Source organism: Phymastichus coffea, unplaced genomic scaffold (genome assembly GCF_024137745.1).
Source record: "Phymastichus coffea isolate CEN01 unplaced genomic scaffold, Cenicafe_Pcof_1.1 PCOF00015, whole genome shotgun sequence".
Classification (NCBI taxonomy): domain Eukaryota; kingdom Metazoa; phylum Arthropoda; class Insecta; order Hymenoptera; family Eulophidae; genus Phymastichus; species Phymastichus coffea.
The window spans coordinates 323,331-350,818 of NW_026706826.1; the positions used below are offsets into that span (position 1 = coordinate 323,331).

The following is a 27,488-nucleotide window of genomic DNA, read 5'->3' on the forward strand; positions in this document are numbered from 1 at the left end:
GCCTTATATAGTGTAATAAGTGGTGATTTTTTGGTTTAAATAACTGTTTTGTGAGGTTCTTGTATATTTATGATGGTATATGATTAGTATTTCCAACTCATCAATCATAGTTTCATTAAACGACGGTACCATAATAAAAGATATCAATCTGTGTAAAAGGATATATAAGTTCCATGCTGTTCTTTGGTACTAGGTACCCTGTTCTAAAACTCAAATTATTGACCAGAAAAAACATTTCAAACGCACTTATTATAATATTTAGGTTTTTTATATGCTCTAATTTAATTGTGGGAGATATATTTTAATTACTTTTGCTGTGTATGTCTAATCGCTCCAGTCAATGCTTGAATTGCATGAAAGTAAAATGTTTTTCTACAAAAATTAAAAAATACATAATTATCCCTAATTCATACGGGTAAATACCTTCTAACAAATCGTGCATAGCATCGTATGACACGTAACGCAAAATATCAAAATCAGGCAACCTTTGGAATATAGATTTTTCTTTTACATTCTTAGATTGAGTTGTGATATCTTTTTCGTGTTTTCTTTCTTCGAACGTATTTCTTATCATCTTCCTTAATTGAAGTTTGGCATTAATTTTTATCCATGTAACAGGGTCTACGAGGTGTGTTCAAAAAATAAGATGAATTTTTATTTTTATGAAAAAATATTATTTATTCATCAATATTTATGTTGTCCCCTTCAAAGTAATCCCTCTCAGATATAATACACTTGTGCCAACGTTTTTTCCAATTCTCGAAGCAATTCTAGTAAGCACTTTCTGGTATAACCATGAGTTCTTCCAACGTTATTTTCCTTATTTCCTCAATCTTTCCAAACCTCCATCCTTTCATGGCTTTTTGAGTTATAGAAACAGGAAAAAGCCGCAGGAGGCCATACTCGGTGAATATGATATTTGAGGCATGATTGTGGTTTTTTTTTGGTCAAAAAGTAAAACCAATGGAAACAATGAAAACAAAGATAATACAATCCCGAATTTTAATAACGATAAACATAGAAACGGAAACAACGATTACAACAGACCTACACGATATAATAATTTTGGAAGAAAGAACGATACGAAATGCGACTATTGTCACATGAAAAACCATACAATCGAAAATCGCTCAAAAATAAAAGCACTCGAAAAAATGCAAAAAAGGTATAGCATATTCCTATTGCAAAGAATCAGGTCATAAAATTGAATCATGTCCAATTATAAAATCATTGGAAAACAGCCAAACAAAATTTTGCACGATTTGTAAACGCACAGATCATACAGTTTCACAATGCTTTAGATGCAATATAATCAGGGAAACGAATAGATTCTTCCGAAATCGAGTCAACGGAAGAAAGAAATAGTAAGCCATTCACTACAGAAACGAGAAGCAATATAATGACAACGCTGAATGTTAAAACTATTGACACAAGCAAACTTGATACAATTAGATCAGCAAGTCAAGACAACGTAAGAATCAAATCAGAAGAAAAATTATATTACAAATGTAAAGGAAACGTAGAATTCAAAAATACATTTAAAAGTAAAGTATCAATATACCTTATAAAATTAGAGAATTTATTGCAAAACATACAAATACCGAATCCATTTTCAAACGCTAATTTCAACCTACTGGTTGATAATGGAGCTCAAATAAACATTATAAAAAGTAATCAAATATTAGTAAACTTCATACTAAATTCAGAGAAAATTTCATTATCAGGTATTACTGACAAAGCTATTGAAATATTAGGCCTAGTAAAAATAGTCGTTAATGGACTATTAATTGATTTCCATGTCGCACCAAAAGAATTCTCAATTCCTTACGACGGAATACTATATACTAAAAAGACTAAAAAGACTACTACAAAAAAGACTAGACGAAGATTACTTGGAAATAAATAGCGGAAAATATAACTCGTATCAGTCCCCTCAAATTCAAATAATTCAATCGCATTTAATGAAAAAAAAAGAAAAGATAAAAGCAAGAATAACACAAAAACAATTAAATTTTTCATGCAGGCAGTATAAATTTTTAGGAGAAGAACAAGAACAATCAGAAAATAATCAATTAAATCACAAAGAAAAAAATTTGAAAAAATAGATTTAAAAGATCTACAAGGAAATGACTACGAGAAAATGAAAAAATTAATAGAAAAAATTAGACATATTTTGGGTTGAAGGTGATAAATTAGGCAGCTGTAACATAGAACAGCATGAAATAAATTTAACTGACGACAAACCCATTTACGTAAAACCATTTCCATTGCCACATAAACTACGAGATATCACGACAGATGAAGTGAAAAAGCTAATATCTCACAATGTTATCCGAAAATCGAAAAGTACTTTTAATGCGCCAACAGGGATAGTTAAGAAAAAGAGTCTGGCAGACGGAAAAGCCAGGTGGCGTTTAGTAATCGACTACAAAAAATTAAATGAAAAAACTGTTCCTGACCCATATTTAATTCCAAATATATCTGAAATGTTCGATCAATTGGGAAAAGCAAAATATTACCACGTTGTTGACCTAAAATCAGGATTTCATCAAGTAAAAATGCACCCAAAAGACATTTTAAAACTGCATTTAGTATACACCCCTTAGGACGATTTGAATTCCTTTTTCTACCATTTGGCCTAATAAATTCACATAGAACATTTCAAAGAATACTTATTACAGTTTTACTGTCAACTCACCTCCCCTGCCCCCTTATTGAGCTGATGTTCGTGCGTTCTACGTTCCACACTTTCATTTCGTTATGTGTGTGTGTGTGTATGTGTTAAATTTATAGACGTAATCAAGTAAATTTTATTGAAAAAAAACGAAGAGAAGAAGAACCTCGATACATATTTGAACGTAAAATTTTTCACTCTTTCAATTACCGATATGAAAAAGAGGTTTCCATTTAAAAAAAAAGTTGACCTTGAAATAATCTTGAAGGTGAGGTTCAAGGTTAAATTCAAGATCACCATTGAATTCCTTGCAAAAAGTTATGAAAGACCTGATCCTAACCTTTTTCAAAAATACCTTACCTGAAAAAATACAGGACCGTTTCGGTACTTTTGTTACGCCCTGTATATATAACTTACAGGTGCACCTTCGAAGATGAACGAGAGTATGGAAATGATGGAAAAGATTGGAATGGCGACCGATGCCTGCTGTAATAGTATTAATAAATAAATTAATTAATTAAATATGAATTTAATATGAAGAACATATCTGTTTTTCATATTAAATTCTCTATATTAAAAAGAATAAGAGTGCTCGAAGTAACCGTGCAATATGCTGATAACGACGAAACCGAAGTGTAAAGTAGCGCGAAAAGAATGCAAAAGAGGACAAGATAATTAAGTACAAGAGAGTGAAATTAAATTTGAAAGAGAATCATCTTAATATGATGACTAGATATGTTTGTAACGGTCCTATTTATGAGCTATTTATTAAATGACTGCAACTAGTCTAACGTATTTATCTGTTTAGTCAAAACATTAAGCGGCGCTACCTCACTGATTACGCGACTGTATACAAATTAGAGTCAAATCAAAATAAACAGCGTGACGTCACAAAATAATAGACATAGATATAATGATTCATGATATTAAGAAAAATATGTTAATTATAGATAATTTTAATATAACAAAGTATTGATTATATAGATTTTAACATGTAGATTCATAATATCTCATTCAATTATAAATTAATAATGAATATCAATATGCAAAGTTCATTTATTTATTAACATATGAAATATTAGAAAAATATAAATAATTTATATGCAAAATGAATAAGCATAGAACATGAGTAAGAATTGGTTTCATTAATAAATAAATTCATAAATTTTTCATAAATAATAACTGTTATTAATAAATAAATAATTAATAATTTATTTAAACAATAAGCTATATATAGAACGAAAATATTAAGTTAATACTTGATAATGATAACTTTATGATTTAGAAATCTTAGATAATTAATCTAATAATTGCATATTAAGATTAGAAAAAACCGTTACAAATATGAAAAATTAGTCATAATTCAAATGTTATTAATTAATTTAAATAATTAATTTTGGAGAATACTTCCAAAATTAATTAACTATAAAGTTATATGAAAATTTAATAATTTTCTATTGTAAATATTGTAATATCATGTTAATTAACTTTATTAGTTAATAACTTTTGACGACACTATTGGCGATAATTACATATTGTATAAAATCAACAAATAACTAATTCGGTAAAGTTTACATGTGTTAAAAACTTAATATTAATGGTTATTTACTTGTAAATTAAGAAAAATCATTTTTCAAAATTCGCGAATGTCTCTCGAATTTTCGATGAAATCTCTCCTGCAAAAATAAGCGGGAAAATCTATGTATAAATAGGCCCACCTTTGCACAGGCTAGAATTCACTTCTAGCCTTGCAAGGTGAGCGCATGAGTCTGAATAAACTTGGATTAATACCTAAGTTCTTTCTCTCATTGTGATTAACTAAGCAAGACTATCCTTTCCTTATAATTTGAGCTCGACTTATAGAACATCTCGCGCTATAAGAAACTTGGGCCGAATTATATCCTATCAAAGAAAGACTTTAGCTCTGCTTATGGGACAATTCGCACCATAAGAAACTAGGGCATTGTCTGACTTTCCTCGATATATTGCACTTACTTATGTATATTTGATTTACTTATTTATTATATTTGATTCATTTATCTATTTTCTTGACAATTAGAGTAAAATCATTGGAAACAAATTCTTACACATTAGCTAGATTACGAGAGTTCGAATTATTTTATTTATAAGTGATACGAACATCACATGTTCTTATGATTAAAAATTTATATATATATATATATCTAATAATAATATTGTATTAATAACACAGGCCCACAAAAAAAAATGAACTTGGATGTCCATCGACAAAACCCATGTACTCCTACGTATTTTTGCGCGCTGAGTCCGAATCTGGCATTCGTTTAACCTCAGCACGTCGGGTTCAAGGGCATTTGAAGGTCACATTGCAGAAATCAGCAATAACTAATACAAGACATCTGTCTGTTAAGTTTTTGGGGTCGCTGAGTTTAAATCCGGTATTTGTTTTTCTCCATGAGGTAAGTTTGAAGGTTAGTTCAAGGTCAAAGCTGTTTACTCTAGGAAAAATGAATTTTTGACTGCAGATTCTGAAAGAGCGGGAAATTTTACGTCCAGATACATATTCAATTTTTTTTAATATAACCCTCAAGGTCATGTGAAGGTCACTTAATCTTGTTGGATGGAGGATTCGTATGACAATAAGATAATGGAATTTCATGGGGCAAACTACCATGTCGTTATGTTTTCAGGGTCGCCGAATCCAAATCCGCGGTGTTCGTTTGTCTCCATCAGGCCGCATTGAAGGTCGTTTGAAGGTCAAATCCTCGACAATTAGTGAAATCGAGTCAAGTTATCATTCTAACATATTTTTTGAACATCTGAACCCAAATATAAAGACCGCTTAATACCTCAGGGTCAAAATCAAGGTCATCCCAAGGTCAAATATACATTTTTTCATTAAAAAAAGAAAATTTTGACCACAGATTCAGAGAAAATGGAAAATCTTACATCTAGCTGTGATCGTTACTTATTTTTTTGATCACACTCCTGAAATAATCGTGTGCCGCAACCCAGGGTACCTCCACGTGGTGACGGCGGAAAACGGCTTTTTTTTTGGCTTTTTGTTTTCCGGCAAAACCCTGGGGTGAAGGCATGATGCCGTCATGGTTGGCACACGAAGAGGTACGATGCAGGGTTTCGGATGCCCAGTATCGGCGATTGGTCAGGATGAGCAAGCAGGTCCGCAATCGTCGTCATCATGCGACTGCAGCTCTACAGTGGTTGGAAACTTGGTCTCTGTAGAGTACAACAATACAAGAATACGCTCTAATTCTCATAGTTGTAAGCAAAAAGTGAATTCCTTTTGCTATGTGTGTGGCAAATACTTTTTGAAAAAGTCGGATCTTCGCAAATTCACAGATGATTTGAAACTAGTATACGATGAGTGTTTCGGTTGTAAAGTCACTGATGGTGAGCAAGATTGGCTGCCACAATTGATATGCAATAGCTGTAGGCTGATGTTTAGCCGGTACAAAAAGGACAAAACTCCATTAAAATTTGTCAAACCTATGGTTTGGAGTGAGCCAGAAAATGTAGAGAATTGTTATTTTTGTATGACAAAAACTATAGGTTTTAACTCATCTAATGTCCACAAAATTGTATACGCGAGTGTGTCTAGTGTAATCAAGCCGTTTATAGCTCCAACAGAAGAAAGAGATACAGATGTAGAAAGTGACCTTTCTTCTGCACTTACTGAATTAGAGATTTCTAGTTCTGATGAGGCCGAGAGTGAAAGAGAAGAAACGGACGAGAGTAATGACGAGTATGTGCCATCTGGATCACAAACAAAGATAAAAGGAGAATTTGATCAGAAAGAACTTAATGACCTAGTTAGAGAGTTAGGCTTATCAAAGGAGGGAGCAGAGTTGCTTGCTTCGAGGTTGAAGGAAAAAAATTTACTGGCGAAAGGTACTAAATGTTCTTACTATCGGAATAGAGAAAAAGACTTCAGAAAATATTTCTCTACGGAGAATGATCTCGTATTTTGCAACAATGTTAAGGATCTGATGAACGAATTTAAGAAGGATGTTTATAAATCTGAGGAATGGAGATTATTTCTGGATTCTTCTAAGCGAAGCCTGAAGGCTGTATTATTACATAACACTAATAAATATTCTGCAATACCTCTGGCCCATTCGGTTACCCTGAAAGAAGATTACAAAAATGTTGAGTTGGTATTAAATAAAATACAGTACAAGAAACACAACTGGCTAATCTGTGGTGATCTCAAGATTCTTACCATCATGCTAGGTCAGCAATCAGGCTTCACAAAGTTTCCATGTTTCTTATGTATGTGGGATAGCAGGGATCGTAAGAATCATTATGTAAAAGCAGAATGGCCTGATAGATCAACGTTCGAACCCCGTAAGGATAACATCATTAACAAGCCATTAGTAGAGCCATCCAAGGTCCTTCTTCCTCCTCTCCATATTAAACTAGGTTTAATAAAACAATTCGTTAAAGCGTTGAATAAAGAAGGGCTATGTTTCTCGTACCTGGGAACAAAATTTCCAAGAGTATCTGACGCTAAATTGAAAGAAGGTATATTTGACGGTCCCCAAATCCGCACATTGTTAAAGGATGAAGCATTCATAGACAAGATGGACGATAAAGAGAAAGCAGCATGGATTAGCTTCAAGGATGTAGTGGAAAATTTCTTAGGGAATCACAAGAGCGAGAACTACAAAAAACTAGTTGAAGACTTACTTAAAAATTACAATAGTTTGGGTTGCTTGATGAATTACAAGCTACACTTTCTTCATTCACACTTAGACTACTTTCCACAAAATCTTGGAGATTATAGCGAAGAACAAGGGGAACGGTTTCACCAAGATATTAAAGTAATGGAACAGCGATACCAGGGCCGGTGGGACATAAATATGATAGCGGACTTTTGTTGGACATTGAAAAGAGAACATATTATCGACGGAAAGAAACGAAAGCGGAATCCCCTACATAGATCATTCGAAGATAAAAGAACAAGAAAAAAAAGAAAATCATGAGTTTTGTAATACATGATACCCATGTCTCCATATGTGGCTGTTTGTCATGCGACGATTAGTCAGCTTCAGTATTTTTCTCAAATACTAATTTATGGCACATAATTCACTAATATGTGAAATTTTCTATTTTTCATGCAACTGTGGTCAAAATTTCCTTTTTTTAATAAAAAAAATGTATATTTGACCTTGGGATGACCTTGATTTTGACCCTGAGGTATTAAGCGGTCTTTATATTTGGGTTCAGATGCTCAAAAAATATGTTAGAATGATAACTTGACTCGATTTCACTAATTGTCGAGGATTTGACCTTTAAACGACCTTCAATGCGGCCTGATGGAGACAAACGAACACCGCGGATTTGGATTCGGCGACCCTGAAAACATAACGACATGGTAGTTTGCCCCATGAAATTCCATTATCTTATTGTCATACGAATCCTCCATCCAACAAGATTAAGTGACCTTCACATGACCTTGAGGGTTATATTAAAAAAAATTGAATATGTATCTGGACGTAAAATTTCCCGCTCTTTCAGAATCTGCAGTCAAAAATTCATTTTTCCTAGAGTAAACAGCTTTGACCTTGAACTAACCTTCAAACTTACCTCATGGAGAAATACAAATACCGGATTTAAACTCAGCGACCCCAAAAACTTAACAGACAGATGTCTTGTATTAGTTATTGCTGATTTCTGCAATGTGACCTTCAAATGCCCTTGAACCCGACGTGCTGAGGTTAAACGAATGCCAGATTCGGACTCAGCGCGCAAAAATACGTAGGAGTACATGGGTTTTGTCGATGGACATCCAAGTTCATTTTTTTTTGTGGGCCTGTGTAATTTATCAATTTATTAATAACATTTTTTATACATAATGTATTAATTTATTAATGTAATAGTATTATTAGTTATATATGTATATGTATGTGTGTGTATTAATAGTAAGAGATGCAACGATTACCGAAAATAGTTCGACTCGCGTAGGTTACGAAGCGGCTGAGCGTAGCAGCCGCGATCGGTTTGAGAGAGAGAGGGCGCGTAGGGGCAATGACCGGGAGGGGAGAGTTCATTAGCCAGTATGACTGTGGCACTCAGTCCGGCTACATCTAGCTATTGTTGTTGAGCTGCAACGGGTTCCTTAGTTTTTTTTTAGAGAGATTCAGGGAGGCGAGTACGTTGCTAGAGAGTGCGGAGGCGAACGAGAACATTGCACGACGTGTGCATTAGTAACCGGAGGTAGTGATCGGCGCGGTGAGACAAATCCACGCACTGTGTAACGTGCGTGGCTCCGATACCTGCCGGAACAGTTACGAGTGGAGTGCCGAGTGCCCGCATTGTGCAAAGTGCGCGACACCGGTAGCCACGAGGGTACGCACAACAGCCTCAGCAGCACCTCCTGCAGCGAATCGAGTGACCGCAGTAGCATTGGCAGCAGTGAGTCACCTAACCGCGGCAGCGGGGAATTAGGCGCAGAGGCGTCAATAGCAACGAGCGACACGGGTACGGTTGGCCACCGTATCCCCAACAACTCCGCGGTAGGTGCACCTGATTGTTTGTAGTAATTGGCGTGCGATCCCGCGCAGCGAGCGCGGTGAAATTATACAAAGCGTGCGAGCGTTTAGTCCGCGACGGTCGCGAGTTTTTCTCTCTCTCTCCCCTCGTTTACATTGTCAGTCGAATTTGCGTGCGTGAGTCTCTCGGCAAATCCCTCCCGTGTATTTGATTGAGTTGAATAAAGCGAACAGTAGTTGTTCTTAACCGAGGTATTGTTTCGTCTTTCCTTTGTCCGGGGTGCATGTTATTGTTTACGTCCGATTCGAATAAGCCGGTAAGATAGCACGGATCGTGTAGGCATCGAGAGAAGCGACTTGCAAACTGAGTTGCCAGCAGCGGCCGACGGAGCGCTGCTAAGCAAGCGCGACAGCGCCACCAAGCGGAGAGTTCAGGAACCCAACTCAGATCGGTAAGGGAACTCTGCGCAGGCGCACTCTCGGGCAAGGTAGGTTAACGTGCTTACGGCACGTAGATAACAAGGCGTCGTTTGACCGAACTAACGAATAGGTTTAATAGGTTGAAGGTTAAACGGCAGCCTGTTACAGAGCATATCTAGTCATTATATTTAGACGATTCTCTTTTAAATTTAATTTCACTCTCTTGTACTTACAAGTTCTCTTTAGCACTGTCTTGACTTTTGACTGTCTATTTAACACCTCGGTTTCGTTATTTCATTCCGTTGCTTAATCATACCCTCTGATTCTGTATTTAATATAAAGAACAGAATCTTTTTCAATATAAAGAACATATATATGCTTTTATTATTATAAAATTAATGTATAACTAATACCATTATATTAATAAATTAATAAAAGTTAAATATAATAGTTTTATTATTTTATTAATATAATGGTATTAGTTATATATCAATTTTATAATAATAAAAACATATCTGTTTGTATTAAAATGATTTTGTTCTTTATATTAAAAAAGAATGAGAGAGAGAGCGAGAGAGAGAGAGAGAGAATAAAAAAGAATTACTTACAATATTGTTAACGTCATTGCAATAGTCCTAGCCTTCGAAATGTTAATATTCGGAGGCGGTGTCTGCAGCATCCCTTCCTCCTTTTCCTCCACCACGTTATTTTACGGTCCCGATGAAGATTTTACGGCGTTCTCCAGAACACCAAAGTCTTTATCGAGCACTGCAACGGCTATGTTCTATCTTGCCATTAACTCTTATTTAGGGAGAGCATCTCCTCCACAAGTGTGAGCACTTCGTTGTCACATTCGCACTGCATCTTTATTACTCACTGACGTAACGATATGCATAATTAATGGTGGAAACAGCCAAGATTAGTGTGGAGTAGATTCGCCAATTGGTATTAATATATGATCATGATCGCATGTGCGCTTTTTTCCTTGCAACTGTAAAGATGCAACGAAGGAGCTGCGGAGATCGATTCATTTCAGAGCTACGTAACGAGCTACAGTGATTGGTCCATTTCAGAGCTTACATTTCTTGTCGATAATAAATAAAAAAACAGCATTTTTCTGTGCTACACGTATGAACAAACAAAAAAAAAGAAAATTATTGATAAACTGTAATCTTGTGTTTTTATTTATCCCTATTATATTTTTTTCCGACGGAGGCAGCAGGTAAGTATAAGATAGGTACTTTTTAAATGATATTCATTGCATCAAAGACAATTGATTATAATTTTTTTCTTATTTGCTAAATTAAAAAGTAATATAGTCAGCACGTACTCTACCTATAAGTGTTGTCATAGGTCAAGGGATAGAGCGTTGACGTGCGGTGCTCGGAGCGCAGATTCAATTCTCCGTAATATTAAAATTTCTTAAAAATTTATTATCAATTGTTTAATCAAATCCCAGTGATAGGTTTTATATAAATTTTGAAAATTTATTTTAAAAAATGTTTAAAATATTAACTTTTTCTGTAACGTATGCAAGGGTTGTAATTTTTCAATGGAATGTATGAAGTGTATGGAATGTATGGAATGTACAGCATATATGGAATTTTTTTAATGGAGGAGAAAATCTCAGCCGTCCACTATAAAAATAATCTGCATCTCATTAACAGTCGCATAAGCATCGAGCGAGTACTACGTAGTGTGTATAGTGTGAAAGAAAGGAAAAGCTGATATGAGGATTCTACAATGAACGCCAACAAGATAGACTATAGGTAATTATGTATTTTATTGTTTATAGAGAATATTTTATATTTTATATATTTTTTAAATATATTTTTGTAATTTTTATTTGAGCAGATTTGAGCAAGCTTGGAGCATGTTTGGATGTTAGGATTGCTGTACTCTTTTTACCTTATGGACATATCGCTGTAAACATGGAATGTGCATAAAGAAATAAAGAATTCATAATTGTCAAATATGTCGTATTATCAAGTGTGTTCATTCTGATTTTGAGTAGATTTGTTCTTTCTTTTCATAAAGTACCTATTATTTTTCAAATATGTTTATGTACTTTTTTTCTCTTTTAATCTACCATTTTATATTTAATGTTAAATTTGATGTTGAAAAAAACATCTGTTCAAGTTAATTAAAAATTTTTGAAATGTGATTTTTTTTGTTTCTTATGTGCGTGTGTGTATGTGTGTGTGCGCGTGTGTGTATGTTTATATATAAAGAACAAAAAAAGAACTTTGACAAAAATAGTTGCTCCAAAAATTGTTTTTTTCATTATTTTTCCAAGGTCACCGTACGGTAAATCGCCAGATTCCAACGAGAAACCATGTATTTTTCTGACTAATCACCGGTTTTCATACTGATTTTTCTTTAACAACCACTCCCATGGGTAAGGTGGTTTAAACAGAAGCACCGATGGAGTTGGATCTTCTTCCAAAGGACAAACAGCAATATCCTTTAATACGAATTCATTCAAGGAAGTTTTGAACCCCTGTACATCTACAACAAAATCCATCTTAATAACTAAGGAATCAACGACTCCGTTAATACAGTCGAATAAATGCCTTTTTACGCTAAGCTTACACTTATTGATTCCCCACCAGTTTTTTTTCTAACTAATTAGATTCTCTTTTGCTTGAAATAACATTTTGTTACCACCGTTATAATTTTTTGATTAATCACAATCGTTCACCCCATCCATACTTTTGCCAACGAATCAGCATTGACGAGTAGTGAATAGACCGTAAAGGATTTATCAAATATATTCAGTTAAACAATTAGCATCATGGCTTAGTATTTCAAGACTACAGCTTTGTTGCTTTTGCGTGCACATCGTCTGGCAAAGGCTGATCATGCTAGTGTTGAAACATCAAAAGATGGTTGACACTGAGTTTATTAACTTTGCCCAAAGTGAATGAACTTTGTCGTTCACCTAACTTAATCGTGGCTGGCAGACAAAAGCTGCGGGCAGCTACGTGCATGATTAAAAGTGTCTTACATCTGCTAAACGAATACAAGAGTAGGCTGTTGGCACAGCCCCATTGTTACTTCATCGATTGCTGAACCTGTTGTGAGCAAGCATAGCAAACAATCGATATACAAACCTCTCGTTATTTTAGATGTAGTTGTTGAAGGTCTCGAACCGGTTAACACTACACCGGCTATTATCAATCCAGCTCAAGACCCAATGTTCACTAGAACGACATCAATATGGCGTTCAAAGATGGAATAAAAACTGGTGTAATAACCAATCTGAAACATGTGGATTTGAATACGTTTTTGAGGCATGCTAAACGATTATCCCATGCTCAAATTAAGGAGACCTTGAAGAAACATAGTTCTTTATAAGTGAATGCTATACTAGATACCGAGTATGCAGTCGAAAAGAATAATTACGATGGAACGCTCGATATGAAGCATTTCAATACTAAGATGGCACCGATATACTTAAATACAGACATAGACGAGTGGTTAATTGAAAACTTTTGGAACCAATCAGTAAGAGCACGGAAGATTTTAAAGAGCAAGATTCGGGCTGGTCTCTTCGTATTATATTAAACTTAGCCACAAATATCAGCAAGTACAAAACCATGATGGCTGGTTCTTACGTTGAATTGCCCGAATCTATTAAAAGAAAAAAAGTCTGTATGAATGTATAGAACAATGACAACGAATGTTTTAAACTGGACCATTCTTTCGACGTTATATCCAGTCGTAAAGAATAAATGTCCTATCAATGCATATACTGCTCATCAAAATAAATATAATTTCAAATATCTATCATTTCTGGTACATCCGAAAGAAATCGTGAAATTAGAAAAAACTAAATGACGTTTCAGTGAATGTGTACGTTTTAAATTTGAAAAATGAGTCCTTCGAAGTTTTGCCACAACATTTGACTGATGAGAAAAAAGAAAAGCATGTGAATCTTCTTCTAATGGAAAATTATTATATTGACGTTAATGCCGATGTGAAAGAAGAGCGAATGGAACGTCCTAGTATATCTTACAAAGTACACTATGTTTAGATAAAATACTTATTTCGATTGATGTATCGACAGTTGTCATTTCGCAGCAGTAAGTCATACATATGCGATCGTTGTTTACACTATTCTTGAACTGAACAGAGATCGACTGTAAAAGTGTGAATATGTGTGAAATTGTGATTCCCAGTGTAAAAAAAATTTTTACAATTTAAAAATGTTAAAAATGAGTGCCCAGTACCGGTTGTTGTGTACGCTGATTTTGAAAGTCTCTTGTAAGTGGTGTCGAATAATGAACGGATTTATCAACGTCTGCAACCGCACCATATTGGTTTTTTCGTCAAGTGTAGCTATATGACTCTCTTTTATATTATTAAAGCTACAGACAGAATACCTACGATGACGTTGGTCCAGCCAAGTGGTTTTTTCACAATCTTCATGATTTGGCCAAGTATCTGCATGAGTTGTACAAAAGCTCACAGCCTATAGAAAATTTAAAGGTCCAAGATTCATTTAGCTTTCTTCATGCTACTATATGTTATATATTTAATAAACCTTTTGAGAAGAAAAAGACATAAAAGTTCGCGATCATTCTCACTTTACTGGAAAATGCAAACCCACCATTAGTTGTCGACTAAAATTGAAAACGTCAACATGGCGAACTCCAGTCATCATCGTCATCGGAAAGCAAAAGCTTATAAAGTCTTGGGCTAAAAGTAGTTCCTGGTGAAAAATACATTGCCTAATGTTTTTTACTGCTTTCAACGTAATAATAGAGAACATTCTAAAAATACAGTCACCTGTTATCTTTGACGAATTTTTGGCTCATTACGAGATCTACGTTAAACCATCTTACACCAATTAATCGTTCAAAAATAGTAGCGAGATACGTATATCAATTCAACATCAAGACTTGTGTCTTTTACCATCTCGCAGCTCGTTACACATTTATGGACGATTATATAGCAAAAGTAACACTTTGTTAACTAATTTTGTTAATAATGTCATTTGTCACATATTTCAAGAAATGAGGTATTAGCTGAACGCTATAGAAATAGATAAATGTAAGAACGCTGGTCTTACAACAGTTATGAAGAACTTGTTATTTCTCACTCCAAGTCAAACTATGATTGCCGAAAATGCCGGATGGATAAATATAGAACGAAATGACCGTAAAATAACTGATACGAATTGTGACTTTGATATTTTGATTCCTCTGAGCTTCATACTTGGATTCTATGAGGACAATCGCAAAGTGCTAGTGAATATGGAACATGAATTAATTCTCATAAGATCGAGTACCGATTTAAATGCAGTTTATCAAACGAAGAAGATCATGGCCGACGTTGAAGCTTACGAAGAATTAAAGATTAATGTAACACGTCTCGAATAGCTTATGCCCTATGTGACTGCATCGAATGCAAAGAAAATACGTCTACTCGACTTTCTAAAAAGCGAACAAAGTATTTCAATGAATTTTCGTAGTTGGAAACTGTACAAATATGCATCGCTGCCTGCAAACACACATCACGTCTGGACAGTTAAAACGACAAATCAGTTGAAGAAACCACGCTCCGTCATCTTAGCCTTCCAAACCAAACGAAAAAATGAACGAAACTAGTATATTTGATCATTGTAACATCAAAAATGTAAAACTGTACCTCAATTCTCAGTGCTATCCATACGGTAATCTCAACATTGATTTCAGTAAAAACCAGTACGCAATGTTGTACGATATGTATGCCAATTTTCAAAACGTATACTACGCTAAGGATGCCGAACCGATGCTCAAAAACTTCGAATATAAAAATTACATACCACTCTTAGTGATTAACTGTTCGAAACAAATCGAATCATTAAAGACTGCTTCAGCAGATGTGCGCTTGAAGTTCGAAACCAGAGAAAATATTCCTGAAGGAACTACAGCGTATTGTCTTATTCTACACGATCGCATCGTTCAGTATAATCCGATAAATGGAGATGTGAAGAAACTTATTTAGGAGAGGGGGGAAGGGTATTAAAGAATTGACTCTTTCCTTAAGCAGCTCAGTAGTAGCTTTCTAACGCAATAGAGTACGTAGTGGATATGCAAGGCTTCATGATGCCTGGCAAAACTTATGCTGTGAAAGAGTTAGCGATACTTCCACTTAATTACAACAAAGAACCGCTCGTACGCTTGTTCAAACCTCCCTTTCCATGGCGAAAACTAACGGAGAAATGTAAGCGTGAAATTTTCTGGTTAGCACTCTACTATCATGGATTAACATGTACTCTGGCGATTTTAAATACGAAGAGCATAAATTCATCATCACAGATACACTGAAAGATGCCACAAAAATTCTCTTTTCCGGAGATTTGAAAAAAGAGTGGTTTGAACGATATGGCTTCAAAGTTTTCGATTTGAATGATTGAGGCTATTCACCTTTCGAAAGATTAAAATCAGTTACCGTGTGCCCTAATCATAACGGCAAATACGTAACGATACGTGCACATCAAAATGTTAAATTAATGAAAAAGTTTTATATCGAAGGCTGTTGTATGGATTGGGAAGAGAGCGATAAAGTCGTTGAAAGATTTCTATAGTGATTTTATTTTTTAAGTTAATAATTTGTAGAATAACATGTATATTTTAAGAACACATAGAATAAAATGTATTTTTTATTAAGAAAACAAAAAAAGTAAGCAGGATTTTGTTTTGCATTTTTTTCATCTTTGTCTTCAAAGGTACTTGCACTTTTTTTCTATTAAACTATCTTCGGTAGATAAGACACGCACACGCACACACACACGCGCGCGCGCGCATTGAACAGCAAAAAAAATTATTATTACCCAATAACCCAATATTTATGTATAATATTTATTATAATTCGTATATTTATTAAATTTATTATCATTTGTATATATTAGCGCTTGAGCCCTCTCCACCCCTACATATCAATCGTGTAGCTAATATACACAATACGAATTGCCCGTAATACCAGTGGCAGTAGCTCTAGTGGTAGAGCATCGGCCTGCGGATCCGGAGGAAGCGCGTTCGATCCCCCGATCCGTCCGTCCGTTTTTTTTTTCCGATAAATCTAAAAATTTAACATATACATACACACACACACACACACACAATAAAAAATCAAAACGCATAACACAGAACGTGCGCATCGAGAACACATAAGATCAGTAGGAGAGGAGGGGGAAGTGCAGAGAACGCACGGGCGTTACAGTACCAGTAGGGGGGGATGCGTAGAATGCACGAGTATAACTTAGTAGGAGGGGGGGGGGGGAGATAAGTCGACAATGCGCGGGCCGCTTAGTAGGGGGGAGGTGAGGTGAGTTGACAGTGCTGAGTTGAAGATGCACACACCTCAACTCAGATACTTCAACTCAGTGAGCTGATACCCCTCTGAGTTAAGTCCTCTCTAGTTTACCTACTCTGGTATTATTTGAAAATAGTATGGATACTGAAAACTTTAGTTAAAAATAGCTTTCATATTTAATGTCATTGAACAAATAATATATTTATTTATTAAATATATTATCACAATTCTAAAAATTACACATTGAAATATTTAGAGTTTTGGAAGAAGTGATAGAATAAAATTAAATGATATAATATTATATGTAACTCATACATTAAATGCTAATGTAAAGAGATCATACAAAAATTAACTAAATTCTATGGAGATTTGCTTCCTACACCGGATGAGTCCATGAGAATGAGAATAACTATACCAAGTTACTACTAGATATAAAAACATATATTTGTGCAAATAAAACCTGTAACAGTAAATTTTTTCTTATATATGAGTGATTCCCATCTAAAGTTCAAACTTATGTAAGTAACATATAATCTCTCTAATAATATGAGTTAAGTTAATATCAAAATTATAATTTGTTTGTTTTTTATAGCCAAATAACTTACCATCATAACATTTTTCAATATCGCATTATTTATTTATTTTTCAAATAAATATTCATCAAATTGTAACGTCTTCTGGCTGTAATTTTTTTGCATGATTTTAAAGGTACTATACATACGACTGTATTAACATTGAGTCAACGTACACATGGCACAAGTTTGTAGTTAGTATCTGAGTATTTTATCAAAAATTTGGTAGACGGAACATTTGTATTTTGAGCTTATTACAGGGGTTTATGTACTTTCGACATTTTTTTCGTAAAATTAAGGATTTTTTTTAATTATATTAAAGTTAATCTTATTCTGATTACAATTAATTGCTATTTCTTGGAAGTTGTTTATTTTGGTTTTTATTATGATGTAGAATTGAAATATTAGCGATAACATTGTTAAATATAATAGTTATATCAAATATAATAAGAGTATGGCCGCGTATACTTTTTATTGTAATTTCCCTGGCAGGCTATTTCTTCTAAAGCAATAGCTACTGCTTATTAAATTATATGCGGTAATTTTACACTCTATTAATAGTTTATTACGTGATTATTTCGAATTGCCTGTTTTATAGAAAAAGTCTGGAAAAATAAGAAATTGTCATGTGATTCCCCTGGCATGTGAAATTCCCCTGGCATCCATGTAATTCTCCTGGCTAACAATTTTTGTTAATTTGTTTCATTCTTTGAATTCTGCATGCCCGCACTATATACTTCTTCTATAGCTTAGTACAAACATGTTACATCTGATAGAAATGAAAAATTAAACTATTTTTAAAAATCTTAATTGACTGTCAAAATTTGAACTTTAGATGAGAATCACCCATATATATCGAACTTGATACTATTAGCGAAGAGTCCCGGCAAGAATGAAAGTTATCTAAAAAGTATATAATTTATTGGTGACTAGCATTTATAAGTTTTGCAACGATTACCGAAAATCGTTCGACTCGCGTGAGGTTAATAAGCGGCTGAACGAGTAAAGCCGCGATCGGTTCGAGAGAGAGAGAGGGCGCGTAGGGGCAATGACCGGGAGGGGAGAGTTCGGTAGCCAGTATGACTGTGTCACTCAGTCCGGCTAGACAGTCTCTCTACGGTTTCGTGCTCCTAACGTTTTGGACTTTAATTGAGTGAGATCCAGAAAGACAGGGTTTACCGTTGGAAAGTCCTGCAGTGGGTGCGTGCATAGCGAGGCGTGTGCGGTGGCAACAAGCATCGCTGCGAGAGTGATCTCGACGATAACCTCAGCGGTACCTGCTAGCCCGGCAGGAACGCATAGTGGGCAGAACAGCAGCACCACCAGCAACAGCAATAACAGCAGCAACACCAACAACAACAGCAATAACAGCGGCAGTGCAGCGAACGGCGGAGCAGCGAATCTGCGATTTGCATATCGGATACGGTTGGCCACCGTATCCTCAACTATCTCGCGGTAAGTGCACCTTCCCTTATTGTTGTTAGCGTGCGATCCCGCGCAGCGTGCGCGAAGAAATAATTTATTGCGCGCGAGCGGTTAATTCGCGTCGGTCGCGATTTTCTCTCTCTCTCCCACCCAGCGTATTGTCAGTTGTATTTGCGTGTGCAAGACTCTCGGCAAATCCCCCGTGTATCTATTTTATCCAATAAAGCGATCAGTAGTCACTGCTAAATCGAATCATTATTTTGTCTTTCCTTTGTCCGGAGTTCGCGTTTGTTTACTTTCGATTCGTATAAGCCGGTAGGTAGCACGGGTCACGCGGAGATCGGTAGAAGTGAATCGCCAACCAAGTTTCCAGCAGCGGCCGTAGGAGCGCTGCTAGGCAAGAGCGACAGCGCCGCCAAGTGGCGAGTTGGGGAACCCAACTCGGATTGGCGAGGAGACTCTGCGCAGGCGCACTCCCGGACAAGGTAGGTTGACGTGCTTTCGGCACGTAGATAACAAGGCGTCGTTGACCGAGATAATAAATAGGTTTAATAGGTTAAACGGCAGCCTGTTACATGGCGCCCAACAAATATTAGGACTCACACACAAGGGGAGTCAATTTGCACAAAAAGAGAGAGCGACACACGGGAGAGAGAGACGTTTGCGCGCGTGCGTATCAAGGTGCGAGCGGGTAAAATAACGCGTGGCTCGTTCGGCACGTGCTCTGCGATAGGGAAAAGACGCCTCTCCGACCCAATAACACCTGCTTTTGTAAGCCGAGAGCACACTAACCCCAGGGGTCGAAGAGACGTCCGGAGTCGCTCTAACGTGAATAAAAGAGGTGACAAATTGTGTTTTGGTTTACTTTTTGCTTTTTCGAGTGGTTATACACACGTTAAAGTATTTAGGTGGGGGTTAGTCACCGAGCGACAGTACCTGCAGAGCGCGCAATTGGGGTGTGTGTAGGGTTAGATTTACTAACCCGGTGGAGCTAGCAAACAGTTAGTCTCCACCTATAGGCAGGTAGTTACGAGTGGAAGTTCGTACTTCCTTAGGGAATGCGGCACCTGCACACACCCACGAGCCACGTGGATTGTTGCCTTGGAATTGAAGGCGTATTAGGGTAGTTGCCGATAAAAATCGCAACACCCCGCTCACGCCTTAGGCGATAGGAGGCGGTAGTGGTCGACTAGGTAAATTAACGTCAATCGTTACCTACGCCCCAGCATAAGCGATATGGAGGATACCGCCGACGCGATAACCCGGTGGGCATCGGAGCTGCCTTCGACACAGCTGGATAGATACCTGACGCAACTGGAGTTGCGTACAGACGGTCCCAAGCTGATGCAGGCAGTTCGGCTAGCGTATTGGTTGTTAGGCGAATATATCGACCTGGACTTCCAAGGAGCAGCGTTGGATAGGGAGGCGGCGCAACAGAGACGAAGGAGCCGAGAGAGGTGGCTCGAGATCAGGCGACAAGAAATAGAGGCAGCTGATGCCGAAGACCTCGTCGCCCACCCGCTCATGCTGCTAGAGAGGGACGAAGCAGTAGAGGCGAACTTGACGCGGACCCTCGCAGTCTTCGACAACCTTGAGGAAGACAGTCGGAGCGAAAGGGGGGAGCGAGAGCCCGTTGAGGAAGGGAGGACCGGCGTGGACAGAGGGCCTTCGGAGGGGGTTAGTAGTGAGCGCCAGGGCTCCACCGGATCACCAGATAGGCGAAGAGCTCGACGCTTCGAAAATGAGGAGCTACAGCCTCAAGAAGAAGAAGAGGAACGGTGCGTGACAGAGCGATTAAAAGAAGAAATCGAGCGCAACCGTGTCGGGATCAACCGCATACTCGAGAAGCTGGAAAGGCACGACCAGGTATGCGCACGGTGGAGCGACCAGGTGAGCGCCCTGCAGGTGGAAGTCCAGCAGCTGAGGATCAGGGACCCCACCAATCGACGAACGGTCATACCAGAGCGGCCCAGGAGAACCGTGGACTTCCAGTCCACGTATACGTGCCACTACGACCCAGGGGTGCCAGGAAGTACCCCGGAACCCCAGAGGTCGACCCCTGGTGAACCTCGGGAGGCTCCTCAAAGGCAGGCGCCTTTACGGACGGAGCAGCCGCTACGCAGAGGACCAAGAGACGCCGACATAGGGGAAGAGCAGGCGATCCCTGAAGGATCCGCCTGGTATGATGCCAATGCGGCGTCAGGGTACTATCCGACTCGGAATGCGGGCAGGATAGTACGCGGATGGAAGCTGCGATACTCAGGTACGGCTTCAGAGTGCGTGGACACCTTCTTGTCAAGACTGGAGGATCTACGCGCGGGCTCCGGGCTAACGGACGGCGAAATCTTGTGCTCGGTATCAGAGCTCCTCGAAGGTGTTGCGAGGACCTGGTACGAGCTTAACAAGTTTAAGTGGAGGAGCTACGCCGATTTCGTGGCTGATGCTCGACGTTGGTTTGGGTCAAGTGAGTTGCAGCAACAAAGATTGCTGCAAGAGGCCCAAGCCCGATACCAGGAGAAAGGAGAGTTGGTGCGGGAATATGCCTGCCACCCCCTCTTCATGCTAGCCCAACTACGCCCGCCGTTACCAGAGCAGCGACAGTTAAATTTGTTATACGCAAATCTCCTGCCCGCCATCCGTATGCAGCTGCGGAGGAACGCGTTTTCCAACGTGGACGAATTCCACGCCCGGACGACGGAAATCGAGACCGCTTTGCGGGACGACGAGCGCCCGAGGACCAGGCTGGAGCCTACGTCCACATGGGGGTGTCAACAAAGGCACCACCGTCCCGGGCAGGACCCCGAACGGCGGCTATGTCCAACAAACCTCGGGGTAGAGAACAGCTGCAACCCGAGTCACCGGTTAAAACCCAGGCCAGGAAACCCGAGGACCGGTCCACAATCGCCGCAACGCAGGCGACAGACCGCATTGAAGATCTGTCGTCGCAGATTGCGACACTGCGACGTGAAATGGACCGGTACTTTAAGGAGAGGAAGGTTAACTCTCCCAAGCGGCCGAGGGGTCGGCCGCAAGAAAAGGGGAGGAATAAAACCCCCCCTGGGTCTCCTGGCCAGCGACGAGAGGGTCAGCGGAGAAAAAGGGTATGGAGGTCGAATTCAGGTGGTGGAGCATGGGTATGAGTGGGTTCGGGAGGACACCGTCAGACCCAAAAGCTCCAGGAAACCACCTGACGCTCCAGAGGATACGCCGGCGACCCAGAAACCAGCGGGTGAGAGCACGTCGACGCGAGTAGCGGCGACCCAAGGCAAGAGGAGCCGTGAAAGCCTCCGGACCATGGAGGAAAAAGGGACGGAGAAAGCTCCCCGCAGGTATAATCCCGAGGATGAGACCAGATGGTGGCTTCAGGTGGACATAGGTGCCTACAAGTTGAGGACACTCTACGGTACCGGGGCCTCATCGACGGTAATGGGTCAACTCGGGCTTAGATTGGCATCGGACATGGGGCTGGGCCTGGATGTGACGCGTGCGGGAGAAGCAAAGCTCGCCGACGGTCGCCCATGTCCCATCTTGGGTCATGTGATTTTCCCCTTCACGGTAGGGGGAATCACAAAGGATGTAAGGGTCGCTATAACGCCACTGCTGTCTGATGACTGCTATGTGGGCGCGAATTTCGTGAGGGAATTCAGCGCCAACCTGAACCCTGACACGGACTAGCTGTACTTGGCGAAAGCCAAAGTGGCGGTACCGTTGGAAGTGGCAAGCGTCACTGGTACGTCGTGCCTCGCACCCGTAGGCCTGGTAGAAGCCACGGAAGCACAGCGTCAAGAAGTGGCTAGCCTCGTCGACGGATTAATTCCAGACGGAGGCGAGTGTTTAGGCTGTGCTGTGGGGGTCGAGCATGAGATAGACATCGGAGACGCTCGACCCTGTAAACAAAAGTACTACCCGGTCTCCGACAGGATGCGAGATGAAATGCACGCGCTGGTCAAGGCCATGCTGGACAACGACGTCATTGAACTAGCAACCAGCGGGTGGTCAAGTCCAGTGGTAATGGTGAAGAAGGCAGATGGCAAGTATCGGTTCTGCGTAAATTACCAGAAGGTAAATGCGGTAACCAAGCCGGACGCCTATCCATTGCCCTTTATGAGCGACATCCTGCGAAGGATCAGGGATGCTAAGTTCATCTCGACACTGGACTTGAGTAGCGCGTACCACCAGATTCCTCTTAAAAAGGAGTCACGCCCCATTACGGCGTTCACAGTCCCCGGCCTGGGGCATTTTCAGTTCAAGAGAATGCCCTTCGGATTGTCCTACGCAGGCGCGACCTTCCAGAGGTTGATGGACAGAGTGATTGGCCCGGATTTAGATCCTTTCGCTTTTGCTTACCTCGACGACGTGATTATTATCTCGCCGTCCTTTGAGGAGCATAAGCGACACCTGGGATTGGTTTTACAACGAATTCTAGGTGCGGTTCTCACTGTAAATAAGACGAAAAGCCACTTCTGTAAGTCGGAAGTCAAGTACCTGGGGGTCCTTGTGAACCGTGAAGGGGTAAGGCCGGACCCGGAGAAGGTCAAGCCTATTATGGAGTACGCAGTACCACGGACCATCAAGCAGGTGAAGCGATTTATGGGGATGATGTCGTGGTATCGTCGCTTTATACCCGACTTCGCGACAATCGCTGAGCCGATAAACCGCCTGACGAAGAAGAGCATCCCATTTGCTTGGCAGCAGGAACAGGAGCAGGCTTTCGAAAAGTTACGAGACGCAATGGTCTCGGCACCAATCTTGCAATCTCCAGATCCCAGCGCACAATTCGTATTACAGACGGATGCGAGCGATAGTGGGATAGGCGCGGTATTGACGCAAGAAATCGATGGACAGGAGCGCGTAATTGAGTACGCTAGACGCTCCCTGAACAGTGCGGAAAGGAACTATACAGTCTCCGAACGAGAGTGCCTGGCAATAGTATGGGCTATCGGGAAGTTCCGGCCTTATGTTGAGGGGCACCACTTCAAAGTCATCACCGATCATAGTTGCCTTAGGTGGCTCCACAGTATGAGGAATCCTACAGGAAGGCTAGCGCGTTGGGCGTTAGCACTGCAGGGACATGTCTTCGATATAGAGTATCGAAAGGGAGACCTCAATGTGGTGCCAAACGCTTTGTCTAGGGCCTATGAGGAGGGGGTGGTAGAAGTGGGTGCCATGACTCATCAGCCGGAAACTGCCGATGCCTGGTACCTACAAAAATACCGAGAAGTATGCCAGGATCCACATTCTTAGCCTACCTGGAAGGCAGTTGGAGGGAGATTGTATCACTACAATCCGACTGAGGAGAGCGAAGGGTCCATCGACAATGAGGAAGCCTGGAAGCTAGTGGTTCCTGCCGAGAAAAGACATCAAGTGCTCGAAGAGGTACACGATGCGCCAGCAGCGGGACATCAGGGGAGAGAACGAACGTTCTCCCGGGCTAGGCACCTGTATTTCTGGCCAAAAATGTATGAGCAGGTCAGAGAGTACGTTAGGAGTTGTCCGGTATGTCAGCAGTGCAAGGCGGAACAGAGGCCGCCTTGCGGGCTGATGGGTCGTCGAGAGGTCTCGCGACCCTGGCAGGTGGTGGCCAGTGATATTACTGTCCCTTTCCCAAAGAGCTCGAGAGGGTTTGAATAAATTTTGGTCTTCCTAGACCTGTTCACTCGGTGGGTGGAGTGTGTACTCGTACGCAAGGCCAATGGAAGGACCATCGTACGGGAATTGCACGAGAGGGTGGTAACCAGGTTCGGCGCGCCCGAGATATTTCTTTCGGACAACGGGACCGAATTTAAAAATCAGGGGGTTGATGCCTACTTGTCGAGGAACGGCATCCGGCGCGCCCTTACTCCAGTTTACCACCCACAGGCAAACCCTACAGAGCGAGTGAATAAAACCCTCAAGGCCATGCTCATGTCGTACGTGGAGCGGGACCATAAGAGCTGGGATGAGCACCTGCTAGAGTTCAACTTCGCGTTGAACTCGGCAACTCATAGCGCGACAGGCTATAGCCCGGCTATGCTAGTCTTCGGTCGACAGCCCACTCCCCCCTCGACCGTTAGGAGAGCCCAGGATCAGTTGGCTCGGGAAGCTTCTGAGGGCCAAGAACTGACCGAATAGGGTGAGCACATGCGCCAATTACCCAACTTATGGGTACACGCTGGCTCTAAGTCCAGGGAGGAGGCGGACCGTCAGGCGGTATACTACAACCGGAGGAGACGCCAGGCCGACTTTAGGGTTGGGGACTGGGTGTGGAAGCGGAACCGTATCTTGTCTTCCGCAGCTCAGGGCGTTTCGGCGAAGTTGGCGCCGAAGTATGCTGGTCCATACGTTATAGAGGAGGTATGTGGGACTAATACCTACCGCCTCGGTAACCAGCAGGAAGAGTTGCCCGAGCTGGTCCACGCTAAGGATCTCAAGCCCTATTTCGGCCCATTCTCGGATCAGGACGACAAGGAACCGGGAGGAGGGGACTCAACACCGTTGGAGGAAGAGGAGGGCGCAGGCGACCCGCCAGCGAAGGTTGAGGATCCCAGCAGGGATCCGATATGCGAGCGCGTCGCGATTGTAGCCCCCGCGAACGAGTGTGAGGAATCCGTGGCGGCCCCAAAGATACCGATCGAGGCGCCGGCTAAGCGAGGCTGTGGTAGGCCGCGCAATAACCCTGCGAGCGAACCTCAGGCACCAGGTGGAGATGACCTGAATGGCAATGCGGCAAGGGGAAGAGGCAGGCCCCGTAGAACCACTCAGCACGTGCGGAAGGTGGTCCTGCCAGCTACCCCCGCAAATGGGCCATATTCACGAGGAAAGCGCAGGGGACCGGGACGTCCTCGTAAATAGTAGCGTCGAGCGTGACGCAGCGACGGTTAGGTTAAGGCTGAACCTGAGAGATCCCTTAACCCTACTTCTTCTCTTTTACAGATGGAGAGGAAGCTGGTTGTAAGCGAAGAGGCCTTCGAGACGGCCACCCAGATGCTGCTCGACCTGAGACTGGGTCCGGATGCCGATCGGCCGATCGGCGACGTACGAAGATTCGTCCGGGCCCAGGTCGAGGTGGCCGCCCGAGAGGGCCGCTCGCGCCAGCGGGTGGACGACTTCCTCCGGGAAGGCATGAGGTCGCAATCAAGAAAACCAGAGACCCGGGAAGCGTCCACCCAGACCGACGGTCCGTCCGAAGAGGGCCGTCGGTCTACGTCCACGACGGACCAGGGGGTGCAGACCCCGGAGCCGAACAAGCCTGCGATGGCTGACGGCTCGACACAGTGCCCCAGGCCAAAGGAGGCCTGTGGCCAGAGGCAGTGGGTCTGCAATCACCCCCTGATCCCCCAGCAAGTCGGGCTCGAAAATTCCTGGAGGCACGTGAGGTTGGGCCTCCAGGAGTTGGAAAACGCGTGGGAGTTTGTCGGGGAGTTCCAGCGCCAGGTACACGCACACCTGGGGGAGTTCCTCGACTTCCGCGGCATCCAAGAAATGCTGGGGGAGTGGGCTCCGGTAGTCCGGCGGCAGAGGGCCTATGGTGAGGCCCTGCTGCGCGTAGACCGGGGGCAGGAGTCCCCAGAGGCCGCGGGCCCGCCGGCGGTGTTATCACCGGCGACGCCAGCGAGTAGGGCCGCGGCCAGGACTCCGGCCAAGCCCCCGACACAGATGCAGGCCAAGAGAGTCTCGGAGGCCCCCGGTGCCGGGCAGGAGTTCACGGTCCGCGTGGACGGGTCGGTTTCCGATCCTACCGTAGTGGTGCGCACCCAAGGGGGACGCACATCCACCACGGTGGGCGGCGTTACTTTCATCGCCGCCCCGGCAACTCCAGCCCAGCAGCTCCATCCACCAGCGGGAAGTCAGGGCCAAGGAGCGGAGCCTGGCCCCAGCGGACGTCCGCGGAAGGGCTGCTACATCTGTGGCCATCCCGGGATCACCACAACATCAAAATGTCCCAACAAGTCGGAGCACTGGCGCTATCCGAGGCATAAGGCGCCAGGAGGCTCCGGCAAGTGATGTAGGGGAGTGGTTGCCCGGGATGGGCGAATAAATAATCAGATTGATCAGGATTGAGTGTATTGATTTCTCCCTTTCCCAATCCTGCCCGTAGGGTCGCAAGTCGGCGAAGTAGTTCGGTCCGGTAGTCCGAAGCTAGGAGAGGGCTGCAACGATTACCGAAAATCGTTCGACTCGCGTGAGGTTAATAAGCGGCTGAACGAGAAAAGCCGCGATCGGTTCGAGAGAGAGAGAGAGGGCGCGTAGGGGCAATAACCGGGAGAGGAGAGTTCGGTAGCCAGTATGACTGTGTCACTCAGTCCGGCTAGACACTCTCTCTACGGTTTCGTGCTCCTAACGTTTTGGACTTTAATTGAGTGAGATCCAGAAAGCCAGGGTTTACCGTTGGAAAGTGCTGCAGTGGGTGCGTGCATAGCGAGGCGTGTGCGGTGGCAACAAGCATCGCTGCGAGAGTGACCTTGACGATAACCTCAGCGGTACCTGCAAGCCCGGCAGGAACGCATAGTGGGCAGAACAGCAGCACCACCAGGAACAGCAATAACAGCAGCAACACCAACAACAACAGCAATAACAGCGGCAGTGCAGCGAACGGCGGAGCAGCGAATCTGCGATTTGCATATC

The 27,488-nt window shown here is 41.7% G+C and overlaps 1 protein-coding gene across 1 annotated transcript in view; it reads right to left on the reverse strand.

Moving 5' to 3' along the window:
• LOC131675042 (glutamate receptor ionotropic, kainate 2-like) overlaps nucleotides 1–27,488 on the reverse strand; it is a 2,022,482-nt gene that overhangs the window by 273,364 nt on the left and 1,721,630 nt on the right. The gene's annotated exons all lie outside the window — the stretch shown is intronic.